General features: G+C 35.4%; 1 long non-coding RNA gene across 1 annotated transcript in view; it reads right to left on the reverse strand.

Annotated features, from left to right (window-relative positions):
- Positions 1 to 987: 987 nt before the first annotated feature.
- LOC113992480 overlaps positions 988 to 17,675 on the reverse strand; it is a 71,787-nt gene continuing 55,099 nt past the window's right edge. The window contains exons 4-7 of the long non-coding RNA XR_005565898.1: positions 10,884 to 10,958; positions 7,622 to 7,740; positions 7,326 to 7,413; positions 988 to 2,805 (exon numbers count right to left, since the gene is read on the reverse strand). This is a non-coding gene — a long non-coding RNA (uncharacterized LOC113992480). The remainder of the gene's footprint in view (positions 2,806 to 7,325; positions 7,414 to 7,621; positions 7,741 to 10,883; positions 10,959 to 17,675) is intronic.

Here is a 17,675-nt window from a genome sequence, read left to right on the forward strand (position 1 = left end):
TATGGAGTGGTCAATGATCTGCATAAATAATTTTTAACAAATTTTTTTCCACCTCATAATAACAAAGATTCATAAGGTGCATTACAAAATTCACACAGTTATCAGAAGCTGATAAACCAGCACAGGGACTGTTTAGGAAATAGTGGGAAAATTAAAATGTAAAATTCATGCAATTCATAGAAGGATTGGGGTGGGGGTTTTTTTCAAATGTTCATGAATTCAACAAGTTTTCCTGCACAATCTGAAAATTCTGTGTATTCAATTAAAAAAAATTAGTCTCCCTTATTTGGATTTCATTAACATGTTCAGGTTTTTTCCCTGATTGAAGGTGGAAAGTGGACAGTGATTTCTTGTGACTTAAATTACAAACCTATCTCCACTATGAGTAGGAAATAGCAAACACATGATGTCACAAAGAATGACTACCCTTTCAAATATGTCAGTAGATAATTACACCTTATGAGTATATTTGAAAACTATCAAATTGTCACATGAATGTTTTACATTAAAGAAGGGCTAAAGTTTATCATAATAATTTACACAATCATCAACTCCCAATACCATTGTAGAACCTGATACTAACTAAAAACAACTTGTATTTCCTGTGGACTTTTGGAATTAGAACTGGGAAAATATTAAAACATATATTTTTCCATAGAAAAGTCTTCTCAGGAACAAAGCTTTTCAAAAGCTCTAGGAAAATTTGGTAAATACTGTAAAAAAAGGAAGAAGGGAGATTTTTTAAAACGCCATTTTTTTCAATGCCAACATTTTTAACATATTCATTTCTTAGTGTGACCACAAAAAATGGTTTATTTCTATATTTCGACGGGGGAAATTGATTCAACTGTTTGTTTTCAAAATAGTGTTTTTGTTTAAAAATTAACCTACCCAGAAAAAAATGAAAAAGAAATTTAGAAGAAATGAAATAAAGCACTTATTTTACATAAGTTGCACTAAAAAGAATAATCATAATATGTTCGTAGTATCTAACAGTGTAAGTATGACAAGTCAAATTCAATTAGAATTTAATTAGAAGCTTTGTTATTAAATGTACGAGTAAAACTATGCATATATTAACTTGCTTTTTATCCATAAATACCTTTGAGATTTAGGGCACTACATATCAGTCTGGTATAAACTATGGAATAAAAACACCATTGTTTTTTTAGGTGGGAGTGTGTATAGAAAAAATGACAGATTTATTTTGGTAAACAATTTGATACAATAGTATGGTATTTTTGTTAATATACAAGAGATATCTATCATAGGATAAAGGTTTTAGCCAATAGAGTGACATTATCTGTACATACACGGACTAAGAAATTAAGAAATTAAGAAATTAATGTATACAGATTATTTGAAGTATAAAATAGCATATTTAAGGAATAGTTATTTGGAACTGATCTTGAATGCCAGGTAATCAATTTTTTTTCTGCTAAGCTATGAAGCTTGTGAGAGCACAAGTTAGGAGCTAATGAGCTGTTTTTTCAGTTGGAGCACTTGTTCCAAGTTCTAGTGATAACCAGAGCTATCAAATCATAACCTGTTTTGGTTTCCATTTGCAGATGTACACAACACCATTATTAATTCTTGCATTTATAAAGCAGAATCAATTTAAGGAACAGATATCTAACTAGTCCTTTCTCTACATGATAGTCATTGGTTGCAATACATTGGCTTTTTTCAGGCATTTAATTTTGAACAATTTTTGTAAATTCAGTTTCAGACCAATACTTCCCCACCAAGTGCTTCCATTTACCACCAAAGAAAAGCAGCAGCATGCTACTAAACCCATTAATAGCCACTACTTGTTTAAGTAATTCTTTACAACATATAAAGATATATATATAAAGATATATAAACATAAACTACGCTTCAATAAGAGCATAATAAGAGATGTAGTGCATAATGCTACTGTATTGCCAGGTTTCACTAAAGCCATAGAAAAGTGTGACTTGAACATCCAGCTATTTCTTTATCCATTTACACACTATATTCAGTGAAAGTACTAGCACAAGAAACATTACACTGAGATACTTCCTCCTGATAATCATTATGTTTTGGAGTTAAAACTTAAGGCCCTTTAAGATTCTGAAAAAATCTCACTCACACTAAAGAAGAGTGTTCTAGGACTAAAAAAGATAGCATTGGAAATCAAAACAGATGTTCTTGCAAGTCTGCAAAGCCAGTGTTGTAGATTTAAGTGATCCAGATAAGTTGCAAGCTGAAACTTTCAGAGATTTGCCAGCAAAACTTAGCAGTAAAAATCTGGCTAATATTAAAAGCAGAAATGCTTTTTCAACATAATCCTAAATGGATTTATTGTATCTCATTTTCTTAAGAAGCTTCAGTGAAGAAGTGGAATGAGAAAAACTAGCATGCTTTTACCATCTTCACTAAGAAAAACAATGTGGAAAAAAAACCCCAAACCTGTAGATCTAAATCAAGTCCTAGAAAGCTCCTATTTATAATTGATTATAATTAGCAATAGAGTAATGAAACCAAATAAGAATATGGAATCCAAACTGACTTAAATTAACTTTGTAAACTCAGACCCATCTGCTGGTCAAAGCTGAAACAAAGATCTCACATTTGCTTTTAAGGAAGTTTGAGTCTGGCTGTGCACCAGGAGTTAGAGCTGAGGACTTTCTTCTTCTAAGACATCACAAAACAGTCTATGCAAAACAGAAATTAGATTTTGCTTACAGCATAGATATTATATATTTAGTAGTTTATCCTTTAAAAAACTTGGTCAGGAAAATTCTTGGTTGATTCTTCACTGATCTGTTCTAGTATTTGCAGCTGTACAAAGAAAGAGGAGAATAAAGGACAAGTAGTTTCTTTGTATGATATAATAAGCAAGATTATTGGCTGAAGAAGTCTCTTATCAATGCAAAATTCATGGACGAAAAAATATCACAGAAATTATGTTATTGGCACATTGATAAATGACATGCCTACTTAACTGGGATCACTGCCAAGGGACAGATCCAGTTTCATGCAGGGTTTCAGTCCCCCTTAACAGCATCAGCAGACAAAGTGGCAAGCAGTTTATTTTGTGGTGTTCACAGATCTCTCCGTATGTGGAACGGTAGGATAAATGTCCTTTAGTCATGCCATTATTGATCACTCTGGCATTAGTCTTACCAAATCAAAGTCATCTTAATATAGACTTTATACATGTTTCAATTGATTTAAAATTCTTAAGCATTTACCTGGATGCTGTTTAAAATAATTTCAATAAGATCAACATACTGGAAATTAATGTCATAATCAAGATATTTGTTAAATATGGATAGGTACATTTCAAATGCAAAGACACTAATACCAGACACTTCCATTGCTGCCACAATGCTTTTATCCCATGTTAAAAATAACTAAGACACAGCAGTGTTTTAGGTGGGCTTCCCGCTAACACCCTGAACCCAAGACCATGTTCTAATACCGGGCAGCTTCAATGACTGCAAAAACAAAATGTGGCTCTCGGTCTAGGTAATCTTCTATTTAGGAAGATTATTGATCCAACTCCTCTCTAAACTATGCCATTTCCCATCTGGAACAGCTTAGAGAAGGAAGAATGCATATTTAAGACCAGTTGTCTTTAAAAGAAATTTATGATGATGATGGAAAACAGGAAGAGACTGTGTTAGTCGTCAAAATCTCTTTAAAGCTACCTTTTCATAGTGAATTATCAAAAACTAACCATTTCAACAGAACTTGCTGAATCAAATTCTCCTTTCACTATGAGCTGTTTTGCTGTTTGTTATTATGTCTTTCATTTTATCTCCTCTTTCCTTCTTTGTTTTTTCGTTTCCTTTGGCCACTTAATAAACAGACCTTTACACAACAAATGGATTCCCCATCTTCACCTCCCAGGTGAATACTGTAACCACTAGGCTGTAAAATTTCTCTCTCTCAAGCTACTCTACACACAGCAGTGCAGTTTTAATAGGAAGGGAGAAAAGTGATTCCAGCTCAGCCCCTCAGCAGGCAGCATTGTAGGAGATACTGATTTGAAGTCTTTCAGGCAGCTGGAGCTGGCTCAGACTTCTCAGTAATGCCAGCAAAATTGAATTTTGCCTTCTGAACACTACCATAAGAGTGAGACATTCTTCCCATGGGTAAGGAAAGTGCAGGGAGGAGGAGTGGCACCCTGACTGAATAAAGCAGTGAGGAGCTCACAGATCCTCTCCTGTCTGCACTGATGTGAGACATCGCAGCACTGACTGGGTATGAATCCCATCCAGAAGCAGAGGCTTCCCCATACACGCTTACCCTTTCTGTACAGCAGCAACTGCAGCCAACCCAGTTACAGTCATGTTGCTGCTCTATACAACTCCTTGCTTTGCCTGTTTCTGGAGATAGCCCTGTTAGCAGTGAAGGGCTTTCAATCCGATCTTCTGATGACTTGAGCATGTCCAGAAACTGCTTTTCTAACACTGAACTTCTCCAGACAAATTGCCAAAAAAGTTATTAGCTGTCCCTGTATTTCCAGGTGAGTCCCATCCCAGCAGTCACTAATCCACTACCATCTCCAAACACTTCCTGGAGTCAGATTTTTAAAGGATTCAGAATTAGATAGAAAATCTACTCTTTTGCTTCTAGATGGTCTAAACTGCTCTGATTGATCAAGCCTGAGACAATTTTGGTTGACTAAAAAAGCCAAGATGTCTGGGAGCCAACATTCAGCAGACGAGATGCGATTTACAATCTCAGATTTAGATCCACAGGCTTAAATTCATTCTGTTTCTTTAGGTGCGTAAGTCCAATCATGTATGGGCAGCATGAAGTTTTATGGAAATCTCATCAGTTGCAGTACTCACATTAAACAGCAGACCTATACTTTCAGGTATAGGTCTAATATGTGCACTTTACATAGCACTAACAGCATGTCACAAGATGCTCACAAAATAAAGTACATTCCTGTATAAGTTTTCTCAGATAAATCTTTTTGACCACACAGCCCGCTCACCAAACATGCATGTGCAACAAAGTATGATTTAGGTTAACATAATGGTGAAATGGAGGCCCAACAACTGAAGTCATATAACCTTCAAAAACAACATAATATAAAATATCCTAACAGACATGAAGATTAAATGCACTGTGTGAAAGCTGTAAAAAAAATCCCAAATCCTGCTCTTGCCTGCTACCTGCTTACATAATACTGACACTTTGTAAAACTATTTCCAAAAGTCAAATTTTAAGAAAAGGTTGATGCATTTTGTACATACTATTACACCCAAAAGACTCACCCTGTACTGAAAGATACAGGAATACCAAGACTTCTAAACAAGCTATAAGGTGAGTAGATTTGATGCTTAGCTTGCTTTTAGTACCAGTCAGGGATTTGCTACTTTTGCAAAAACTTATTTATTATTTTTATTTTTAAAACACTGTAATTTTATTATTCATTATTTTATTATTTGGAAACATATTATTTTTAATGATGGAAAAATAAAAAAACAGGGTACAAAGATGCAAAGGTAACAGTTAATTATCCCCATTTCTTTATATTTTTGTTACATCAGATGCATCTAATAAGAACTACAGAACTATTCAGACCTATTAAGAGCTAAAATACAAAATTTTCTTAGATAAAAAACATTTCTTACAATATGTCTAGATTTTTAAGCTATATGAATTACATCAAATATATTCAAAACATACTGACATCTAGTATGGAAAAGTAAGGTCTACTAAAAAAAAAACAAACCACACTAATTTCTGAGTAGACCTTGAAATAATCGTCAGCTAGGACAGGACTCCATAACCTTCAGATTTCAGGAGAGAACATCCCTGTAATTAAAATGGAACAGAGCTTGGGGAGTCAAGAAATTGCAGGAGAACAAAGACATCAGGCTAAAAGCAGTAAATCAAGTGCTGACTCCAGGGAGGAAGGAGTAGATCAAGTGGGGCTAGAAAATGGGACTAAAATTCATAAAAGTTAGGCAGAGATGTGCAAAGTGGAAAGCACAGCAGCACAGCAGGAGAAGTGAGAGAAGCATCCAGCAGAAAAGGTAACCTTTGAATTCCTTGGTTCTACGAGACTGTCTGGAGAATCAGGAACAGCAAGTACTGCTTTATTTATCTTTTTTAAAAATCCGTGTTCCAAATGTATTAGGGTTTTTGGAAATTCTATCAGAACAATTTTTATGTTATAAACTGAACATTCATGGATACTCACTGAAGATATGTTTCCAAAAAGCCTACATGGCTCAACTCTGAAGGCACATGAGACATTCTACTTTCATGCAGAGGGGACTATATCCCCAGCATTTACAAAAACATTTTACAGTAGGCCAGTTCTGGATTTAAGTTGTTACATTCTTCCATTTGCTATCCTTCCTGGCTTATTTTCCTGTGAAAAAAAGATGACTCAGAAGGGTCTCAACTACATATGTTTAAGGGAGGACTTTGGTCAGAATAAAGAGAGTTTTGATGTTTACATAAGGTAAGAAAAGCAATTTGTGGTTGAATATGGCAGACATATTGTGGGAAAAGGTCCAGTTCCAACTCATGGAATTTGACATACATGCATTTTTTAGGTTAAAACTCTGCTGTAAGATGCGGATCATATGAGTTACACTTGAACTGAGATGAAAACTCAGTGAATCTCTGACAAGTGTCTGCTCTCCAGCACTATGTCCAGGGGTGTCTACAATCAACTCATATCTCCATTTTGAATGACAGTGTTTCCTAAGCACTTAGATAGTCTTGCAAATGCATTACCCATCTCTAAGCTAACACACCTTAATCTGTGATGGGACTGGGAGATGGTTGAAGACACATGTAACTGTCTCGGTTTCATCATGCACATATGGACCTTTCCTCAAGATACTTGGACCATGATGAATTCAGCCTATTCCAGTGCTCAGTCATAGACATGGTAAAATACCTTTCTTTTCCAGAAACAGCCTACCAGACAACTCAGCCAAAAGCTAAGGGACCAAAGTGCTAGACACTCCTGCAGCCTGCAGGAGTCGAAATCCATAGCTCTCACTTTCCCAGAAAGGACCCTTTACCTCTGGAGTATTGATACTGCCTAGGACTGGTCCACCTTTCATCTTACCTGAGGATGTGAGGGCACTGTCAGAAAATAAAAGATGAGCTGAATAATTTCATATGCAACTTCAGCTTATGCAGCTTCAGCTCAGGCACCCAAATTACAGCAACAGTAATGCTCCATGTGCCCTTGTCCCATGTAGACCAAGATCCAGCTTTAAGTATTCTTTACCTTTTGAGCTCTTATCTCTTCACTGCCTAGATAGATAGGGAGTTTAGATAACTAGTTTACATGTTTAAACTATTCTTGTTAGTACCTTAGGTCTGTGTTCCTTCAGGTGCTGTGTGTCTAACACGGGTTGTCTAATCTTGACCACGATTACAGCCTGCTAGGGTCCAAGCCCACTGCAACAGGAGAATACTGGTTAGCATCACAGGCATTGTAAAAAAAAGATAGTATATCAAATATGAATTTGAAAAATTATAAAACACATCTGATGAAAGGGAGGATTAAAATTGTTCAGTGATTACAGTGGTTGCTAGTTCGTTCCCAGCATAGGTTATTACGTCATCCTCAATGTATCCTTTTCATACATAATCAAAAAAACCTTACCACACGCTTGGAACAATAATGCTATCCAGAATGGTAGCAATCTCTTTCTTAGTAAGAGAAGACATAAGTCAACGTCTTTCAAGACTACCACAGACCTCAGCTCTCTTCAGGTCTTTTTGCTATGGTAAGTGCAAAAGAAGAACAAATCATTGCATTAGTAAAGAAAATGTTGATAAAATTCCTTTAAGGAGTTACATCTCCTTCGACATCATCTGCAGTTAGCCATTTGATTCAATCCACTTCCTCATAAGGCACCCTCAAATGGTAAGCATGGTAGAAGAGTGTTTCAGTGACAGCTGAAATAGTCATTGTTCGCTCTTGGCAAGATTCTGTTCATTAGCCAATGTTACAATTTAGCTAGAGAAGTTACTATTAAATAAAGTTACTAAGACCTTTATGAATCTAATAACAGTGAAGTTGAATTTTATATGTAATTAATCATTAAAATCAATTAAATATGTTCTCTCCAAAGACCAAGAGTTCTACCCCTCATATCTGCTTTCTGGTATATTTTACATATGAATGTAGAAGTCAGTGGAAGTAGACCTCATTGGAATCAGGACTACTACTTTTACTCCAGGTAAAATTTGAGAGAATTATGTAGGATGGCCAGGTTCATGACACCCTGTCATATGCTGTCACAGACAATCTTATGGGATCGAGGATATAGTCTGATGAAAGAATATGTTTCTCTGCATTGGGCATATATCAAATCAATATGTATCAATTTATCTTTTGCTCATAGAGCAAAATAATAAATTAAGCAATGAAACCAAGTTTCAGCTGGCAAGTGAAATGGTCGAAAGACTGGCACCAGGCTATACATGGTTGCAATCTGAATCTCCCTCACTCCTCAAACGTGAAACTTTCTTATAAAATTGTTCTACGGCTATGGAAATGTATCCTCATTCTGCCCTCTCCTAGCCCATTAAGGTGACTGATAGACTTTAGATTACAGTGACTTGAAAAAAATTACTTTTTTAGTATTAAAAAAAAAAGAAGACATTCAGAGAAAAGAAAAGAACAAAAACCTACCTTTTCAGTAAAAACAGAAGGCAACAGAAGCTTTGGAAAAAGTGCTTGCCAATAGAAGGATTTCATGCTCTTGTTAATTAAAGGAACAAAGAAAAAACAGTGCAGTAGGCTGTATCCTACATAACAGCTTCTACTAATAAAAAGTAATAGACAATTTCCTGCATTCAATTCTTTTGAATACTATTATACAAGGTAATAGAGTTTTGGAAATGGAAGTCCTAGCAGCCTGTCAGAAAGAGCTTTCTTCCACTTTTTTTTATTAAATGACTAAGTGCAGCAGTCTGTGTCCTATCTCTCCCTCTTGCATCTATTGGATTGTATTATTTTACATTTTGATTGAAATGATGTCACCAGCAGATAAAAGCCTGGCCCAGGCATTGTAATTGAATCAGCCTGAGTTGTTTATTCTAGTGATCTACAGCGATGCTTTCCTTGTCCTAACACAGAATACATAAAAGATCCCCCCTTGTTTAACATGCTACTGATTAGATCTATTTTTTTAGAAGAAGGAGGAATCAAATTGGGGGGTCGAGAGAGTAGGAACTGGAGTTTGGGGGGAAATTGGAAAAAAACAGATGAGAAGAGGCACCATCTGCAAAACTTTCCATGTGTGACTGAAAGTTTAAATAAATAAATTTCACATGGCATCAGTACCAGATGCAAACAGATTTGATTGACAACATTTAAATAACAGTTAATGGGAACGTCTACAATTTTTGGATGGTTTTTCATGCTTAGGTCCTAAATCTGACACTAATTCAAGTTTTTATTTAAAAACAATGCTTATCTTGGAAGAAGAAATACTCTGAATTGCTGGGGGTTTTACTGCTATAAAAATATTTTTTGTATTGGGTAACTAAATTATTAAGATATTCTATTTTCAGTTAAAACATTTTACATTTAAAAAAGAGTTATAACAACCTTTCATTTGGCAAGTTGTGACAAAATTTACTTTCTTTGGTAATTATTTTAAGAGAAAGTCTATCTTTTATGGGAAGTACTGTTTCTTTATTTTTTGTAGTCGCCACACCTTCCTGCGCCCCTGTCTCAAAGCCTCAGTCAAATGAGGGAAAAAATTGCACTATTTTATGTATGTGATGTGTGCATCTTAACACAAAACTTCTTCAACGGCATTTTTTGTGGTGGTGGTGGTTTTCTGTTTGTGGTTTGGTTTTATTTTTTTACTTCTGGGTCTTTCCTTAAAATAAAGTATAATCATATGATGTTTAGTAGTAGTGCCAAGCTGAAAATAAGCCAAGCCCATCAGGCAATTTCCTGAACTGTTTTTCACTTTAAACTTATGTTTTTAATTGTTTACCTCAAATCTGAATCTAGGAGCTTATTTAGTGTGTTATCTGGGATTTCTGTATGAGGAGAAAAAAAAGATATAATTTGAGAAAGTATTTAAGGCATAAATTAATTTTTTGAACACAAATAATTTACTAACAACTACAATTAATAAAATACTGTCACAGAAATGGCTACTAAAGATAGTAGTAAAAAATTTAATTTGGGGAGTTTTTTTAATCCTTTTTTTTTAAATATAGGCAACATTATTTTCCACAAGTGAAAACTTAAGTCAGCAAAAAGTATAATAAAAATGCATCTATCAATCTCTATATATAGCTTAATTTTACTGTTATTTCTTGAGTATTTGCTACAATCTATAAATAAAGAATACATTTTCCATGCCATTTACAGTCTATTTAGCACTCATTAATACATGAATTACAAAATTCACTTCATAATGATTGCTGATACCTAAAAAACAGACCTTAGAGTCCTTAATTTTTTTTGTAAGTCATTTATTGTCCTGAAGGTATCACTATTTAAAAGCATTTGTAAAACATACTTATTAAGATTTCTAGTCAGCAATGAACTCAGAGCTGGGAAGGTACAAGATGCGCTATCTACATTAATAAATGTGCTTGTTTGGAATGTATCGTTAAGAATACATTTTGACTGAAGTTACTCCTTCAATTTGCATTTATTAGAGCCAGTTGGGCAATACTCTTTACAGTTATCTTAGTTTTCAACACTGCTACTCACTTTGAAAGTACTCATTTCATAAAAACTAAACTGAAATAAAGAACAAATTAATTCAGATCTGTGATTAATAATTATAAAACAAACTCATTGCTCTATTTATATACAAATGTGTACCACAGTCAGCCTTGTAACATAGAGAAAAACTATTCTGTGACCACATAGAAAGACCCAGACTCACCAAAGCACCAATCCACATTCAGTCCCCAGAACTGGTTAAATATAATTTGCATCACAGAGGCTACACATTTGGTCTCTGGGGAAAAAAAAAAAAAAAGTAGGCAATGTTGATTTAGCCGCCCTTCAATACTCTCCAGCAGCTGCCTCAGGGAATAGCACTCAGAGGAACATCCCAATATGCCATGCTTTTTCTCACCATCACATTACTTTCTTGTTAAAGCATAAATGGTTGGTACAGGCAAATTGATTTCAACAAAGGAAAACCATTGTGAACATGAACTCCAGCATCCAATCCCCCTAAACAGGAACAGAGATTTATTTATAATTCAAAGATGCAGAATTAATTTTCTAATAGCAATTTTTTCTTATTATTGGAGTTTCCACTGTGAATGCCTCTTATGTTTGGATGTCTGGCAAACATCCTAACACCATCAATGGGATTTCCTATTTTAATGGAAGCTGGTTCAGACACTGCTGGCAGAAAGGTGTAAAGAAAAAAGAAAAGCCTATATTTTCATTTATAGTTTACAGTAATTTCCTTTTATTATTTGTAGTCAGTCTCTTGTGGGAGTCTTTCCCTGTGAGATTTGCAGCCACAAGCATATTTGATATACCAGCCTGGGACTTGTGCAAGCTTATCAAAATCAAACTAAACTTTCAAACCTATTAAAGTTTGCAAAAAGAAATGAAAGTTGACAAAACTTAATACCAACAAGTGAAAAGAGTGACCAGGAAACAAACAGCCAAACACTAGTGCATGTATCAAAAATGCAGAAAAACATAAGAAAGATGATGCATGGCGGTTTACTTGATTTAAATAATGACATATTAAAAAACACTCAGATCCCAGGACTAATGATGTGAGATGAAGAATGATGAAGAAAAGGAACAATGGACTCTACATCCTGCCTTCCTCCAGTGCTCCAAGCACGTGAAAGTCATCAGTATAATCAAAACCAAGATCACATAAGAGAGTAATTTGTTGGGGTTTATGGGTGGGAATGACAAAACTGAGGTGCAGACCAACAAGGGTTTCTCATTAAGTAGTGTGCTTTTAAATCCTGAAAAAAAAATATTTTTTTTTTCCTTCTTTAACTCATTCAGAAACCTGAAATGAGTGCTCAGCTTGTATTGGTAGAAACTACCACATACTAATATTTCAGGTCTGTCTTTAATCACAGAACCAGGCTTGAATATGAAAACAAAAAGAGCAGCAAGATGCTGAAATTTCACATATATCCTGTCTCTAACTAAGGTATAGAATACAGGAAGAAATAGGGTTTTGATGATAAGAAATGGCAGTTTCCTTGATCAATTTTCTTGTTTTGGATATAAATAATATCTCATAACCTAAATCCAACTTCTTCTACAACTCAAGCAAGAGACCAGATTTTCAAAAATGCTGTGCCCCAGCAGACTTCTCTGAAGTCAAGTATTTAGAAAGCTAATTGAGGAATCCAGTAGACTATTATGCTTTTGAAAATTTTGATCCAGACAATGTAAATAACTGCCAAGATAGTCAAGTACATATAGTTCCTCCTGCTTTTTCTCAGAACTGATACTTCAGCTGTGTTTTGTCTTTTAAAAAATAATTAGTCATAGCAGCTATGCAGCTCCTTCATAACATTAAAACAAAACCAGAAAAATGTGCTACATTCTTGCCATTAAGGAACAGTAAGAAAATCAGTAAAAATATAGTTGTTAGTGTCAGACTTTAAGGAGTCATTTTACACTAAAACAAATGCAGATATGAATAATTCTTTGGCTATATATATGCATATATACAAATAAATGCACATATACATTATAAAAGCACAAGGTGCAATTTCCTTCTATAATATTTATGAAAATATCTAAAGACTGATTAATTGCATTGTACAAAATGTGATTCTTTCAGAAAATATATTGCAGCTAAGAGAAAATGTGTCTCTGTAGCATATTTTTTCTTCCAAAGTGTGAATATTAAAAAAAAAAGTTTACATGTCATCCTGTTCCATCTTTGCATGTACTTGCTCTTTATCTCTAAAGCAGCATACGTTCCATATGAGAGAGGGGGTTGCCATGGTATCTGCACTTTAAAAAATTGAATAGCAGATCTAAAAGAAGCATAAAATCGATTTAACAAGTTGTCATGTAAGTTACCCTGGCCCATAAGGATGAAGTCTATGCACCTTTTTCTATATAAAAATGTTTCTTTTTGAAAGAACACTAATTGTAATTTTTTTAGTCACTGAGCTAAATACACTGCTTGTCATTAGGTTAGTCTCATCAACTTACGAATCATTTGGGTGTGCATGTGGATTTTCAAGAATTTTTTTTCCCTTTTCTCTTAAAAATACAACAAAATACAGAACCAGTAAAGAAATAAGTCTAAGCAGTGATCCTAATGCAGAAGATAAAATGCTATTGTATAATCTGAGACAAAAATAAATCTTACTTAAAAATGAATTTATTATCTCCTTTCCCATTCTAGAGAAAAGATATTACAATAAACACCTTGAAAAAGGACATATTTCTTTTTCTTTTTTAACTACTCTGAAGAGAAGGCTTCACAACTCTTAATGTGGAACTTCTTATAGTTGCAGACACAAAATAGTCATTCACATTTCTAGTACCCAGTTTGTAGGGGAGGACAGGGAGTTCTTGCAACTGTAGTGATGTAGTTCCACCAGCAAATTAGAGAAAGTGTGTTTTTCCTCTGTTTTGTGGTCATTTGTTTGTTTGGTTTGGGCGGGGTGTTTTTGTTTATTTGTTTGATTCATTTTGTTTTTTAAACAGAGAGAGAAACATGAACGGAAGAGGAGAGGGGGAAGATGACAGTTTGTTCCAAAACCATATCCTCCCAACTTTCCTGAAGGATAGGTTACCACCAATTCCTTGAGGAACCCCACACAGAATTATTACCTCTGCTGAAACACCCTCCTTGGAGGAGTACAGCCTTTGGAAAAAGGTCAATGTTACCTAGCAACTACTAAAAGCCAGTGCCTTTTAATAAATTAACCCCTTCACATGAGCTTCGGTAAGATCTCACATCACAAAAGGACTTCCTATTTTCTCCACAGAACACACTGGACATTATATTTTCATTTTCAATGGGTTCAGCTGGCAAAAGCTGCCTGATGAAATCATTGCTGGACCAGAAATTCTTTTAAGGATTGGATTTGTTCACTGGAATATATAATCCTAACAATGCTCAAATAGAATTATGCTGATCTCTTGTAAACCCATACAAAAATCAAAGGTTGCTTCACAGAGAGTTTCCAGAATTTTTTATGCCAAGTTGCCACCTCTGTGGTTTGGCTGCAGCTAGGTCCCAGAATGGGAGAATCATAAAACACAGCCACAGTGGATGTGCAAGGCAAAGTCCACAGAGCAGCCACAGACACTGCTCCCACTGCAAGGCGAGTATGAAGTCTTACTGATTTGCTCTCTGCTTTGAATGTAAATTCCATATGGAAATAGGAGATGAACATGAGTGGATTTAAACAAGAGAAGCTCTTTGGCTCAAGTATCCCAAATAGCTGACATTGTGCGGATTATGGCGCTCAAGGCAAATGCCAGAGCTGTCAAGTAGGGGAAACATGAGTCAGTGTTAGGGAATGCAGGCAGAGACTGTGCTAAGAGTAACTAAGAAGTGGACAACCTCTCTACCTGATTATTTTCCCACATCTTTCACTTAAATAGCATTTCTTATTTTATTTTCCATATTACTCTGAATTTCTTTGCATTTTTTTATTACTTTGGACTCAACTGTCTATAGTAACACCCTCATCTTTCTATCAGCTCAGAAAAATTTATTTTGTATCTAGTAATGCATTAGGTATTTCCAATTACTCCATTCAATGCATGTTAGACACAATAAGTTTGTCAGCAAAGGACCGTCCGTTTGGCTTGTGCATGATGTCCTTCTTCAAGTCCCTTAGCTTTCACTGTTTCTTAATATCCTAATTAATTTTAGGTCATCTGCATTCCTCATCTCAATCCTGCTTCTTCTACAGGAATAAGATGTATGGACTACCAGTAGAACCACCATAACTAATGTCAGGATTTTCTTCTTAAGAGGTTTGATAAATTGTCTAAATATGTGCTTTGAGTTACAGGACTCATTAAAAAATAATCCTTTTTTAAGGCTGAGAACTGTAATTAGATCAGGATTCGTGTCTGTCAAGTTGTCTTTTTTATATCACTAGATTAGGAATTTAATACATAATAGACCTCAGGCCTTCTCCAGAGCCACTTTGGGTTGGATCCACAAAGGAGGTAAGGGTAGAATTTATTTCAACTAATCTTTGAGGCCTATAGAGTAGTTACCAACATCTGAACTATACATTTGTTATTTTTTTATGGCCAATGGATGAAAAGGCACTTCTGGGATACAGATCACCTTTCAAAAGGTAGATGCATCAGCTGGGTAAGAGAAGGGCAGCCCTGATGTGCTCATAGGCTGTAAAGGGGCTCTAGATTACTCCACCAGGTCTGGAAGGACAAATCTGAAGTGAGGTGGAATAAGCCCCCTTCCAAGGGCTCAGAAGAAGTGCCTACCTGCAGGTCATTCTCTGGACATTATCCATAACTGCTTTTGTCTTGAGACAACAGCAATGTCTACCGTCTAAGCCTAACAGGAATCAAATATGAGGTTATCTTTTACAGATTTCATTTACTAATTGAGTTCTGCTTTGGTAAGCCTTTGGACATACCAGATCAAGCCTTCTTGAAAGTCATCAACTGAAGTACCGCACAGGCCCTAATCCTGCTACTCATTCTAAAGAAAATATAAAAATATTTCCAAAAGATAAGATTCAGTTAGGTTTTCTATAATGTCTGTCTTACAGAAACCCAGCATGTATACACAAAAATATTTATATACACATACATACACACACACACACCTACATATATATGCCCATATATATTTGAAATAAGCCAATAAAGGAACATTATCGGCACAGGATTAAAGGTTAGAAATAGTAGAATTAAGCTTGCAAATTTAAGTGACGTTGGGATGCTTAAGTACTATTTGGATACATGTCTTCCAATGAAATCCTAGCACAAAAGAATTTGATGACATTTTCATTAACCTGAATTTTTTGAAGTAATTTATCCTTAAATATCTTAGTTGCAATTTGCAATACACTTTGTTATTTTGTCCTGCCTACCTACTTCCCTACAGTTTTGATTTTGCACTACTGTTTTTTTCTCACTCTCCCATCTCAATGTTGTGACTTCTCTCTTATTCTGTGTCCTTCTTCTGGCAGGCCAGACAAACAGAAATAACAAGCAAATTCTGAGAGCAGAAAAGAATAATTAAAAATATGTATCACAAGTGATTCCTTTAAACTAGTTCTTGTGAAAATGCTGATTATGCATAATAAGATCTTTGTGTAGAGGTATAATATCTCATGAATGTCTCCTACACTGGAAAGGAACAAAAGATTACTGAGCTGCTAAAATACCATTGTGAACCTGCTGTTTTGTTCTGAGAGCTTACACCCTAATTATAGCATTTTTCTTTTTTCTTTATTTAAGAGTCTTTTTTTATCGCAGTGCAGACTGGACATAAACATTCCTTTGGATCCTGTGTGTAAATAATGAAAACATAAAAACTATGGATTTTTCCCCTATCAAGGAGGTTAATAGTTTAATTGTATACGGTTATTCTTACATTAAAAGCTGCATACCTGGCAAGCTTTATCGGGTAACAGGGACTTTTAAATGTGCCAATGTTTCTACAGAAGTAACGCGGGTCAATTGCAAAAGGGATAACCATAATGATTAAATCATTAAAATTTTGTCTATGCTTCACAGAGCATAGAGAAAATTAACTTCCCACCAACCTCATTTTTCTGCTGAACATGAAATAATGATTTTCTGCCAGTATAATTACAAAGCTAACATCTGATAGAGTCAGCATCCAGGGGGGATTATCACATGCATGAGTATTAGACCTCATTACCAGCTTGACTGCAAAATTATTACATCTTGTAATTGGATGGTGAGATTTATATACAGATTGGCTGGGTTCTCTGTAAGATTGTAATTACAAGCTTCGTTGGTTCGCTACTTATCACACGGTGCAGGAGGAGGCAAAAACAAGCAGAGGAAAGACCATTTCATTAAGCCATAACCCTATCAAGGGAGGAGCACTGTAACATCCCTGTATTTATTAGGCCAAACAGAGCTGTTTGCAGAAGGGGAGGCCATTTATTACCGCCTGACAAATGGGATTTCATTTATTTAACCTCGGTGATCTATTTCAGTAAAATGTACAAACGAGCCATCCATTTTATGATTCCGGAGTCAACGCCTCAATTATCTAAAGGCTAACTGACTGTTAAAGCACCCATCTGCTAGGATGAATTCATTGATTTAATTTGCTTCATGTTACTGAATGATTCTTAGCAGACAGGGAGGGGATGGAAAGGGAAGGGAAGAAGGGAAGGAAGGAAGGGGGCGGCTGTGGTTTTGGAGAATGCATCGGAGTGATTCAGCACACCAGTCTGGCTGTGTGTCTGCGCGCGCACAGCCCTTTTTTTTTTATTCTTTCAGCACAATAGAAGAAGGAGATCAATAGCAGCTTAAATTTTATGAGACAAGGAGTTAAGTCGTTCAGCTCAAGCCAAAACACCTTTGTTCTACCATAACAAGTAATCTCTGTGGCGGAATTAATATTGACAAGCTGGCTTCTTTGTAGCTAATTTTGTGGGTGCCTGAGCCAATCGGAAGCCTCACAGTAATAGAGTTGTTATTAGAGTTCATTATAAAAGCTGTGGATCAATGGCTACACTGGGAGGGA

This window comes from Pipra filicauda, unplaced genomic scaffold, assembly GCF_003945595.2.
Source record: "Pipra filicauda isolate LSUMZ 115617 unplaced genomic scaffold, ASM394559v2 scaffold56_size3634133_pilon, whole genome shotgun sequence".
NCBI lineage: Eukaryota > Metazoa > Chordata > Aves > Passeriformes > Pipridae > Pipra > Pipra filicauda.